Raw genomic sequence first — 13,814 nt, 5'->3', positions numbered from 1 at the left:
TGATGGGTTTAGAGCAGGCTGTCTTTGTGTATTTCCCTTTTCCCACCTGGGAGGTAAATGCTGGCTGGAGTTGGATACCTCTCCTTCCTCAGGTGAGCTGGCTCTGGTACTATCCCAATTAGTCTCTGGTTAAGTAGTTTCCCCTGAAGGCAGGCCTTGCAGCGTTATGCTTTCCTTTGGATTTTTTTTTCCTTTCTGTTGCATTAATGTTCTATTACAGTTTTTCGTATTGTGGAAATTTTCAAATATTCACTAAAGTAGAAGGGATAGTGTAGTATCATGAGCTCTCAAGTACTGAGTGTTCATCTTCAATAATTAGCAACATATGCCAATTTCAAAATTGTTCCTTTTCCCCTCCCCTTGCCGGAAATGCAGAAACACGAGGGGAGATTTACTGTGGGACCTTGCTGAGCTCCTGGCAGTAAACTTTATGGCAGCCTTCCTCTGACTGGCCCTCCCTGGGATTTTTAACTCTCATAGTTGTCTGTAAAGAGCCTCTAGCATTTCATCAATTACAGCTCATGTTTTCTCCTCTGGCGTAGTTTCTGCAAGTCTCTGCTCAGGTAAGCCATGACTTTGTTTTCACCAGTTTCTCTGCAGTCTTGCTGGGGGTGGGGTGGCGCTTTGTCTGGGATCCTCTCCTCTTACCGATCCAAAGGAGTTGATTTTTTGGTCTGTTTCCTTTGTCATTAGGACAAAGTGAGGAGTTCCAAACTCCTTGCTTGCAAAAATTAAACTAGAAAAAACTTTTTTTTTTTAAATTGACTGTTTTGAAAGAATTTGGGATTTACAGAAAAATTAAGCAGAATTACAGAGTGTTCCTATATTATACCCTCTTCCTGCAGAGTTTCCCGTTTGGTTTCCCCTATTATTAACACCTTTTACTTTTTGATCTATTTGTTAAAATTGACGAATCATTATTGAGGTGTTAGTATATCCTAAAGTTATATTAAGATTCATTCTTTATGCTTTATAGTTTTGTAAGTTGAGGCAAATGCATAATATTATGTATATACGGTTGCTGAAATATGGCTGCTTCTGTTCATTGATGCCCAATAGAGACAGAGATGGAGGAAACTGAAAAAGTAAATGTAACCGCCAGGCAAAAAGGAAAGACAGCAGGCTATGGGCTCAAGGACTGTGCCCCTTCTGGAGGCAGTAGTCAGGAGTCTTACAGTGTTCAAGTAGCAGGGTGTGTTCAGCTCATGGACATTTTCTTGATTCATTGGTGGTAGGTAATTAGGAGTCAGCGTTATCAGCTTCCTGCTTCTGATCACTCTGGGTTCTACATGCTTGGGGCTGGCATACATTTACCTTCTTCTACCCAGTGTGTGTTTCAGTACCCACAAAACAACTCCAAGGACATGGCTCAGAATATCATCGTGGTCCTTGAGGAAGGACTAAAGTTCCTTGACTTTGTTAAATGGTAAACTATTATTACATTGTCTTTCTTGACTGTTTTCCTTTTTCTCTGCATTGTCTCACTTCTCTGATTAAATTGATTCTTTGACTAAAGACTTTCTGTAGACCCAAGGCAAGCAGAGACTTGAGGGGGGTCTATTCTGGGAATGCCTCATAGGGTCCTGCTCCATTACAATACCATTCAAGTATTACACCATAGTCTCACTGCCCTAAAATTCCCTGTGCTCCACTCCACCTATTCATCTCTGAGGTTCTGCTCACCCCTAATACCCAACAACCACAGATCTTTTACTGTACTCATAGATTGATCTTTTCCAGAATGTCGTTTACTTGGAAGCATACAGTATGCAATCTTTTCTGATAGGCTTCTTTCACTTAGTAATATGCATTTAGGGTTCCTCCATTTTTTTTTTTTTTCATGGTTTGGTAGTTTTTTTTCACCAGTGAATAATATCACATTGCCCAGTTATACCCCAGTTTGTTTATCCATTTCCCTGTTGTGGGACATCTTGGTTGTTTTGAATTTTACAATTATGAAGAAAGCTGTATAACCTTCTAGTGCAAGTTTTTGTATCAATATGTTTGCACCTCATTTTGGTAAATACTTCTAAGTTCAGTTCATGAGTCATATGATAACACTAAGTTTAGATTTGAAGCAAACTGCCAAACTCGCTATCCAGTTGAAGTGGCTGTACCATTTTACATTCCTGCCAGTAATAAATGAGAGTTCCAGTTGCTCTACATTCTCATCAGAATTTGTTGTTGTCAGTGTTTTGTGTTTTAGTCATTCTTAATGTGTAGTGGTATCTTGTTTTAATTCACAATTCCCTGGTGATACATGATGTTGCTATGTGTACTATTTTGTCCTCCTTATTTTGTGTTCCTTTCATCTACTCTTTTTTCTTGCAATACTAGGGAGGATTCCAGGATAATGTTTAATAGGAGTAGTGAAATTGCCCTGCTATCACTGTTAGGGGGAAATGGTCAGTTTCTCAGTTTGTATGACATTGGCTACAAGGCTTATTGCAGATTTTTTTTATCGATTTGAGGAATTTTTCTCTCAAGTATTCCCTTGTTAGAGATTTTTGTTTTATTATAATGGGTATCAGGTTTTTTCAAATAAATTTTATGCATCTATTGCTATAATCATATGATTTTTTCTTGTTTAGTCTGTTCATATGATAGATTGCAAAAATTTATTTTGGAGTGTTGAAACAGCCTTGAATACCTGGAATAAATCCCATTCGTTTATGGTATATAATTATTTTTATACATCATTGAATATTAGTATTTTTTTTGAAAGATGCTGATTTGGAGGGGGTGGTTTTAATGTTACTTTCATCACATGAAGTTTTGATATTTGGGTAATGATGACCTCATAAGATTAGTTAAGTATTTTCTCTTCTACTATTTTTTGCTACAAATCACAGAAATTGGTAAAATTTCCCCTCAAATGTTTGGTAGAATTCACCAGTGAAATATTCTGGGACTGGTTCTTTCTGTTTTGAAAGGTTATTAACCATTGACTTAAGTGTCTTAATAGCTAAAGCTCTATTCAAATTATCCTATCTCCTTGTGTGAGTTTTAGATTATGCCTTTCATTATGGAATATTTTATTTCAGCTAAATTATCATACTTGTGTGCAGAGAGTTGTTTATAGTATTCCTTTATTAACCTTTTTAAAATGGCCATGAGATTAATAGTGATGGCCACTCTTCAGCTTCTGATATTTCTAGTTTTTGTCTTCTCATATTTTTTTTTTCCTTTGGTACACTGACTAGAGGCTTATAAATATTATTGTTATGAGAGACAGAAGAAGTGGTGATTTATGTTTTGCTTTGCCAAAATAAAACTATCAGCTGGATTTAAGTAGATGCAGAAAATATAACTAGTGACTTTAGAGAAGAATTGAGATGTAATGTTACTATTACAAGTCATTTGTTGTTAATTTTGTATTAATGACTAAAAGAAGTTTAATTCAAAAAGGAATACAACTGCAATCCGTGTGTCATTGAAAGTAACAAAATAGATACTCTAGAACTTTCAGAATGAAGTGTTATTACTCTTTCTCTTATAAAAACATAATAGATAAGGTTGACTAATGAAATGAATAACATTTTAGCCACTTAAGATATCTTCTTGGAACAAAGAAAACACTAAAGGAGGCATATTTACAAAAGTCTGCTAAGATATCTGAATGGATTTACCTAGTTCCCAGGGAATATTTTCATTTGGACATCCCAATTAAGTTTTTCAATAAATCAGTCAAACAGAGCACAGAAAACCTGAACCAACTATCTGAGGTACAACGCTCCAGCAAACTTCTCATAAGAAGTTACAAATAAATGTTATTTTTGTAAGCCACTGAGAGTCTGTGATTATTTTTGCTGCAGAAAAGAAGTTGTGTCTGTGAGGGGAGGAAGGGAAGCAGTAGAACTATTATCTCACTACAAATATTCTAAATTCCCAATATTTTATGTGTATTATGAGGCTCTTATCATTTAGAAAAAAGGACTTCATACTCGTGGCATCTCCTCTTTATAATAATGTTGAATTAGACCAGATGTATACCGCCTATCCTCTAAATTTTACAGACTAGAAAATCGAGCATTTTAAAGGCAATTTTCTAGTATCTTGGAAAGAGGTTCTTCCTCTTAGGACTTTCTTAGAACTGAGGCCTTTTGATATTCCCGTGGGTCTATTTCATCACATTAAATTGTTTGGAAATGTATTAGGCATCCACTCTATGAATCTTCCCTAGTTCAGCTTACATTCATTATTTAAATGCCAATGCAAGAAATTAAATAATAAAAAAAGAAACACTCTTCCAAGAGGTATAGACATTATTAACATATTCTTTGTTTTGCAAAGGCAATAAATCATCCAGGGACCAGGCTACCTGCGGTCATAAATAGCACATATATCATCCTGATTCTTATAAAATATTGGCTGCATCTGGCTTTCCAATTTGTGTCATAAGCGACATTTAAGACATAAAGAAAGTACTAGCATTTCCATCTGCTCTGCTCTACCTAATTCTAACACCTGATTTTATTTTCACTTGTTTTCATCTCTTAAGATTTACATATCATCTGGTATCCTTGTATGGATTAAAATCTCCTTGAGGACAGAACTTAATTATTTTTATTACTACCTCCATCATGGCTTTAAGAACAAATCATAGATGTTTAAATTTTTAATTCAATTGACAAATAAATTAACATAATTTTCACTTTTCTTGCCCAAATCAATTTTTGTTTGCTTTGGATAAAATGGCACTGATCTATACAAAGGCTAATCTTAAATTGTATTCATGTCTGTGCCTGTGAACTTTTCTTGTGATTAAGAGATGAAAATGAATAGTGCTTGTGGTCTATATTGACTTTTTCAGAAATTAAATCATTATACGTATTATATATATAGTATGTGTGGATCTGTTAAACAAAAATAAAAATACAGTTCTTTGAGTTAAATTATAGAATGCTATTTAGTGAAATTTTGATATAGGATAGCTACTATTATTAATAAAAGTTTTAAAGGAAATTATAAAATTCATTAATTCTGTGAAAAGGAACAATTTTTATACTGCTTTATATTCATGAAATTTAATTTCATGGTTAACCAAAAAGTTCAAAACTGTCAATGAAGAAATGTCTTCAGCCTAATTAATGTCAAATTTTAGAAATATGAAGTCTATGCAATGAATACTGAAATTTCTGGTTAAAAATAACAAAACTCAGACTTGGTAAGAATTTGAAGCAGTATATTACCTGTTTGTCTCATAAAATGTTTATGCTTAGTCCAAACTTGTACATAAATCTCAGTGCTACCCCACTGCTCTTTAATTCCATTTACAAATTACTGTACAATTGCTCCATTCTAAGAGCTGGTGTGTCTGTTACTCCAAATTCCAGAACATAATAAGGATGGTTGGGTCCTTGGAGACTTGACTCAATGCAATCTCAGGAATGATCATGCTTTTAGTAGCAGGTTTAGACATCCTTATAGATATTCAACTCGGTATTTTAATTCCAAATTGTGTTTTATAAACAAATTTTCACATTGAAATTGAACATTATTATTTTAATTATTAAAATTATACCCAACTCTGCTGGACAGTTTTTTTTCTTGGCTACTTCAAAGCTCTTCATGGTTTTTCTAAAATAGTATGATCTCCATATCCTTGCATGATGGCTTTTACTATTAGGTCCATATTTTTATATTTGATTCTAAAAAAAACCTTACTCTATTGTACCTAGAATTTAGGAATAACTAATTTTCCCTTATATTTTAACTACATTCAAAGCTCCCATATGAAGCTCTGATGAGTAGACTGGTAGGTCCCCATAAGGGGTTTCCTTGGGGGTAGAGAGAGGAATAGAGCAAGAGAGGAGTTATGAAAACCAATAATGAATTGTTTATTAAGCAATGGTGTAACAGTTATATAACATTTACTTTATGTGGATAAAGGAGGGTGCTACTAATTCTACATAAGGAAGCATTGGTATTTATATGCTATCAGTAACCATTTGATTGTCCCATACAAAACTATAATCTATAAAACTATGACACCTCCTAACTTTCATTGCAAGTTAAATTGTTTCCTTATTTTTTCTCTTTAAGTGTTAGACATTTTTAGCTATATCATTTGATTTCTTAAGCACTTCTACTAAGAAGAGTACAATATGCATTATTTAATAAATGGGTTAATAGCTGCTTGAGCCATCTTAGTTTGAGACCAAGAATCTGCAGTCACTTAACTTAGGCTATTTTGAAAGTTCTGAGACATAAACAGTTAAAGACAAGTTAGAAACCACTGCATATGCTCCAAAGATTTTGTAAAGAGACATGCTTAATTTGGAGATAAGTTGACACATTTAATTTTGGAAAACATAGGATAATATTGCCAAGGGTTTGATTTGTGTGTGTGTGTGTGTGTGTGTGTGTGTGTGTGTGTGTGTGTGTGTTGATTGTATGAGCAGGAAAAATGAGGGCAAGAGCCTTAAGTTATTTTTCCATACATTGTTTTTTGTTGTTATATACTCATTCTTCTTACCATCTTTTTTTTTTTTAAATCAACCTGGTTCCTATTATTTTGTAGGGTTTTTTTTGAGCTATTAAAAATCTTATTTTTTTATCAAAGAATAGTTGATTTACAATGTTCTATCAATTTCTGCAGTACAGCAAAGTGATCCAGTCATACATATATTCTTTTTATCATATTATCTTCTATTATGAGCTAGTGGGGACGAGACAGCAATAAGCAAGTTATCAAATAAATGAACAACATGGTCTTTTTTTGAGGAGAAGGAACCACAAAGAAAATCATAGAATGATGTGTCACAAAGTGATTTAGGAGTGGAGGTGGGGCAGGAGTAACTTTAAATATAGTGGTCAGGGAGTTCCAGTTGTGGCACAGAGGAAACGAATCTGACTAGTATCAATGAGGACTATCATTGCTTAGCCATTTTAAATTTAATAGTTTGCATCTATTAACCCCAAATTCCCAGTCTATCACATTGCTTCTCCCTCCCTTTTGGCAATCACAGGTCTGTTATCTATGTCTGTGTGTCTGTTTCTGTTTTGCAGATAAGTTCATTTGTGCCATATTTTAGATTCTACATATAAGTGATATCATAGGGGATCTGTCTTTCTCTTTATGACTTACTTCATTCAGAGTGAGAGTATCTAGTTCCATCCATGTTGCTGCAAATGGCATTATTTTGTGGGTTTTTTGTGGCTGAGTAGTATTCCATTGTGTATATGTACTCCATCTTCTTAATCCATTCATCTGTTGATGGGCATTTAGGTTGTTTGCACGTTTTGGCTATTGTGAATAGTGCTGCAATAAAAGTTGGTTAAACATATTATTTTATAAGCTGTAATATATGTACAGTGAGTTGCACAGACTTTAGGTTTACAGCTGGATCAGCTTTGATGATGAATTCAATCAGTGAAATGACTTTTAAAACATAGACCATTGGCATTACTTGAGAAAGTTTCCTCATACCTTTTCTTAGTTAATTGTTTCCTGGCCCAAAGAGCAATCTAATCTGATTGCTGTCACCATGGGTTAGTTTGTATGTATGTATGTATGTATGTATTTTACCTTTCCTAGAACTACATATAAAAGGAATCATGGGGTATATACTTTTTTGTAATTGGATTTTTTCTCAACTTAATGTTTTCATATTTACCCATGTATTTACATATACCACTAATTTTAATTTTTTGATGAGCTTTTTTAAACTATATGAACATCATAAAGTTGTTTCTTTACCCTGTTGTCAAACACCTGGATTGTTTCCAGTTCTAAGTAAACTTTGTATAAATACTGCTATACAAGGATTTCTGCAGGCAAATATATTCATTTTACGAGAGTAAAATGATGAGTCATAGGGAAAAAGTACTTACCATATTTTGATACTTCCTAAAAGTTTCCCAAAGTGGTTGCAAATTTTACATTCCCAAAAACTACATATGAGGCTTGAGTTCCTCCACATCCTCTGTAACATTTGGAGTGTCATCTTTTTCATCTCAGCCATTAGAGTGATTGTGTAGTATTAACTTTTGTTAATTTGCATTTTCCCGGTTACTAATAATGTTGAGTAAATTTTGTGCTTATTGATTTTGTTTGTGAAGCTTATGTTTAAGGCTTTACCCATGTTGTATTAAATTGTTTACTTTTATTACTGAGTTAAGAGTTCTTGTCTTCTCTGGAATCAAGTTCTCTTTTAATATATATATATTAGAGATATTTTCTCCCTATTGTCAATATTTATCTATTTAATGCTGATTTTGATATGCAGGTATTTTTACTTTTGGTAAGGTAAAATTTATCAGGTTTTTTTTTGTTGTTGTTCGTTTTGAAAATATTGTTCTGTGGCATTTCTATGGTATCTTTGTCTATCCCAAATTTGCAAAGCTATATTCTATGTTTTCTTAAAGATGTTTTCTAGTTACGATTTTTTTTCTTGTCATGATTTTATATTTAGCACTAGGATTCATTTCAAATTAATTTTTGTATATGATATTAGGGGTCAAAGCTTTTGTTGCATTTTTATTTTTTAAAGTAGATAAATACATAGTTGTCCCAGTGCCAATTTCATGGATTGCTTTGACAATCTTGTTGAAAATTAACCTTTTTTTTTGTATTATTATATGGTTTGACCCTTGTTGAATGTAAATCTATTTGTTCTTTCTCTAAAACCATACTATCTTATTAAAATAGCTATAAGTCAAGTATGGAAATCAGGTCCTCTTAGATCTCCAATTTTATTCTTATTTCCACTATCACTCGATTCTTATAGGTCATTTGTATTTCCAAAAAAAAAAAAAAAATTAGCACCATGTTATCAAGATCTATTCAAAGGCCTCACTAATAGACTCTTGAATCTATCAGGTATTGGCAAGCAACAGTCCTAAGTCAAATTTGACCACAGTTTTTGTAAGTAAAGTTGTATCAGAAAGAAACTGTACTCATTCATTTACATACTACCTTTTGTGTGTGTGTGTGTGTGTGTGTGTGTGTGTGTGCTACAGCATGCTATGGTATGTTGAATGATAATGGCTTGTAAAATCTAAAATATTTATTATTTTTCTTTAAAGAAAAAAAATTGTTGACCCCTGATCCACATTAATTTGGAAAGACTGTATATCTTAAATATTGAGTTTTCATGCTCTACAAATAATTTACTTTCTTTCATTTAGATAGATACTCATTAATTTCTTTCATTAAAGTTTTAGTTTCCAGTAGAGAATTCTTAGATGGCTTTTGTTAAATCTAACCATATATGTATATGTAATTTGTTTCCGATATTATAACATATCAGAGTATTAAATTGTATTTTTCAGTTACTCATCTCAGAAGTTCAAATAAATTTTGTATTTTGGCTATGTATCTGTGATTATCTGAAATTTTAACTGCTTTGTGCATGTGTGTGTGTGTGTGTGCATGTGGCTTCCTTTTTTTTTTTTTTTTTAAGGGCTTCTTAAAAATTTCCGACTATGTAATTAAGCCATCTAAAAGTAAAGGTAGTTTTACTTCTTTACTTTCAGTCTGTGCAGCTTGTTTACCTTGTCTTCCTAATCATGGGGGAAGGACTTTTTTAAATTTTAATTTTGTTTTTCATATTTATCAGTTTCAGAAAATACACTACTATTTCTACTATATTTTTCAGTTATCACATACTATTCTTACTTTTATGTTAATTAAGTAACAATTATATAGAAAGCTTTTCCCTCTGACTAGGGGTTTAATTTCTTCTACATCTATTTTCATAAAGTAAGTCAAAGTTCATATCATTAATTTTATATCTTTTACCTTTTCTATTATTGCCTGTAATACTATAAATCTATGCAGTGATTAGCTATAAGACAAATACTATCAAGTTGTGTTTCCATCATTCAATTAAAATATTTTCTGATTTTTCTTGGGACTTTTTCTTTGACCACTCTGTTAGAAGTATATTATATAATCTTCAAGCATATGGAAATTTTCTGTATAATATCACAGTTACTGATGTATAATTTAATATTACTGTAGTCCAAAAACATATTCTACACAGGTTCCATCCTGTTAGAAAATTTTCTGTAGCTTGTTTTATGGGCCAGCACATGGTTATGTCATTGGATATTTCATTAAGTTTGAGAAGACTGTGTTTTTGACCCTATTGAGTGTGACATTATATAAATGTCACTTAAGCCAAATGGTTTGACAGAGTTGCTCAAAGCCTCTATATGTTGAATTTTTTTTTTTTTTTTGCCTAAATCAACTGTTGAAAGAGGGATGTTAAAGGATACAATTCCTCATTTATAAAGATTTTTTTTTGAAAAGGGATTGGTAAAATTATCATATTAACTCTTCCAGGCATTCTGTAGTATATTCCTCAGAATCAGTTGGCATTATTTCTGTTTGGTCTAAAAAATTTTTTTTAACATTATGTTCTTGCATTTCATAATATGGGATTGGATGTCAGATACATTGCATAAAGGAAAATAAGACTGATGTAAATGATGTTATTTCTCATAAAAGGCCATTTTATTTGCCAAATCATAGTGTAAGATTAGGGGATAGAGGGCTACTTCCTGATGGTGCCTGAGGCTCAGATGCACTAATAACTTTCTGTTGATTTCCCCACAACACCTGCAGACTTTTCAGGCCTGTCCCTTAGCATTAAGTGACTCTTACTTCCATTTCAACTCTAAGGCAGTCATCTCCTTGGTTAAATTTTCAGATTTTCTTATCAGCATCTAGGGCTGTTGCTTTCTCCACTCACTGTTCTCTTAAAGATGAAATCTACTATGTATTTCATCTAACAGGGGCTGGCCACTTTTTTTTTGGAATTCAGATAACTAGATTTACATTCCAATATCAGTTTTGTAATGGTTTAAAATAACTAGGATTTTGAGTATTGTCTTGTCCTTATTTTGAGTTTAATTGGAACTTCCTAATGATTTTTTACCAGTCTGTTACCACCTCAAATGTGGTGTAAGGACTTAAATTAGTTCTATTTATCCATCAATGAAAATATTTGTGAAAATATATGAAAATGAAAGCTGCACTTGAAACTACAGTGAAAATCAATATTATCAGTACTTGTGCTAATATAGCCACTGTGGGATGACTCATTACTTCCTGAGGATTATAGTTTTCTCCAGTAAATTGATGGAAATGGGAGAAGAAATAGAAAAAAGGCTATGTAGAATGTGAACTGCAAATTACAGGTTTATGTTTTTCAGAGAATCAGGCAATATGGGTTTCCAACTGAGCCCAATAGAAACTCATAAAAATATCTTAAAAATTGGGTTACTTCATATAAACAGGCACTTCTGCTTTAGGAGTGAAAATGAGAACGAATAAGCATGTTGGAAGTTTTTGAATGGATAATCCTTATTTTTTGTGTTATGTGTTAATCTAGTTAACTTAATGCTATACTAATACACATAAGAAAAAACCATCTAAATAATCAATAAGTACATATAACAGAGAACATGGGTCTTCAGCTGCATGACCAGTGGAAATGTATGTCATTCTGAAAATTGGGAGTCAGAGCTATACTGCAAAAGTAATTTACTACAATAAATATAACTTAGAAGGTAGATGTCTGTTCATAAAAGAACACAGATAAATGAGTTCGTGTAATTCAAATAGAAACTCATGAAGAGTGATCAGAGAGATGAGTATAATATAAAAGGAAATTGATTAAATATAGCAAAATTTAAAGAAAATGGATATAATAACTATATTGAACTCTTTATTGTGAACAGTTTGAAGCAGAATTTTAGCTTTAAATAATCAAATCATATAGATGTTAACCACTGGAAATAGAGAGTGAGAAAATTAAATGGTTGACATGGAGGTAATAAAATGAGGATTCCCTTTCAGAATGAGAATTTTCTCAGTATGAAAGATAAAATTGGAATAGACAAAAAAAGAATGTAAATTATAGGAAATAATTTTGGTCAATGGAAATTATTACATCTAAGATTTTAAGATTATGCTTAATTTTTATAATGAAGTCATACTTATTAGAATATAGAAAAAGATATAAGAATTATTCTTCCTCATCATGAAATAATCTTGGATTTCAAGCAGAAAATTTTACAAAATTGTCATCATGTCAAACAAAATATTTTTTATTTTTAAATAAAAAGTGCTTTAAAAGTATAAGCTCTTATGTTAAAGACACTCTTTTGTTCATGGCTCAGAACCTAAAACTGCAACTTTTATATTGTAGATGCTCCATACATTTGTGAATAAAAAAGTATTTTTTAAAAAACTAATATATTCAATAAAGGAATAAATAACATCTATAATCACACTGCAGCAATAACCAATGCTAATATTTGATATATATCTTCCCAGACTTTTTTTGTTACTATAAAAGTGTCTATATATATTTTAAATGAGACCTTGTATCTATGCTAAAATGAATGTTGAATATGGATTCAATACGTTCTTCTGTCCTTTCTTAGTAAGCATGATTTTTCAGAGATTCTTAAAGCCCAGGCTGATTTTCAGAGGAGAAATACTCATCTCCTGTGTTAGAGGCAGAACCAAAAAATTTGAGGAGCTAAGTGGAGACCATCAAGTGGGTTTAATCATCTCTTTCTGATCTTGTACAGGCTTCAGGGCCTTTGATGTTAAAATAAGACCTAAATATGAGGGTATTATAGCAACCATGAGTTATATATTAGATAAATTATTTCCATTAAACATGTTTTGCTTTCTTCTTAGCTTATCGGGTATTTTAGGATAAACTGTCTTCCTTAGATAAAAATATTTACTTTGAATATCCTAGAATTGTGTAAGAATATTATAAAATGCCTTATTTGAAAATACACTAAAATTTAATTCATTTTAGAATAATGACTATTTCTTCAAAGAAAGGATCTTTAAAAAACCTCCATAGAAATGTTATTTAACTTATGCAACTGCATTGGGAACAGACCTATTTTAACACTCCTAGTGAAATGACCTGTGTGGCAGTCATAAAATGTGTTATACTAAATATACTTTATTCTAAAGAATGATTCTTAAGCTCCAGATCCACATAATATCTAAAACAGCTGACGATAACACAGTGACTGATTGGATCTTATCTGAATTACAGTTTTATGATCCAAATGCAGTGTGCATTTCTGACAGGTGCGCTAGAAACTGCATTGCTTTCTGAGGCCAGGAGAGATATTAAATTCTTGGTTTACCTATCAGTGATTTATAGTCATAGGATTCATATCTTAACTATCCTTAAATAAAATAGCCATTGTTGATAGTACTAAAAATTGTTTCCTACTTAAGCATAAATCAAAGGAGACAGTAAAATGAAGCGGTAATCACTTCAACTCTTTTTTTTAAAACTTACTTTACCTGGAGAGAGAATGTGTTAAGATGAATTGCATAAAGTAATGAAATTTTTTTATACAGTTTATCTAAAAATGGAATTGCTTAATCATATGTGGTAAATAAGCTCTGATTAATTCATGCAATGAAATATAACCAACACCTGTATTTATCAGAATATCTACACTTCTATAGTAGAATATTGAATGAAAATATCAAGCTGTAAAAGTACTATTTCATTAACACAAATTCTCAGAACAATACATACACTTTCATGAATAAAGAAATTAGAGTGAAAGTATACAATTCTTTCATGAGAACTATCAGCACTAATTTCAAGACTATATCTAAATTGGGAAAGAAGGACTTTACCTATATTGTTAAAATACACAGATGGGAATCAAATTCTTTAGGTCATGGGGAAAGAGATAGTGTATTGATATTTCAAATTTAAATCTAGTAATAGTAGATATCTTATTTGTCAGCAAAGAATGACTTTTAGGGCTATTTTTGAATATGTGGACCATCCAAAATTTTGTTTTAAAAA

At 31.9% G+C, this 13,814-nt stretch overlaps 1 long non-coding RNA gene across 1 annotated transcript in view; it reads left to right on the top strand.

The window, feature by feature from the left end:
• Positions 361–13,814, top strand: part of LOC106504978 — a 122,677-nt gene continuing 109,223 nt past the window's right edge. Inside the window, exon 1 of the long non-coding RNA XR_001298990.2 lies at positions 361–563. This is a non-coding gene — a long non-coding RNA (uncharacterized LOC106504978). The remainder of the gene's footprint in view (positions 564–13,814) is intronic.

The sequence above is a fragment of the Sus scrofa genome, chromosome 9 (assembly GCF_000003025.6).
Source record: "Sus scrofa isolate TJ Tabasco breed Duroc chromosome 9, Sscrofa11.1, whole genome shotgun sequence".
Lineage (NCBI taxonomy): Eukaryota > Metazoa > Chordata > Mammalia > Artiodactyla > Suidae > Sus > Sus scrofa.
This window is presented reverse-complemented; position numbering and strand designations above follow the sequence as displayed.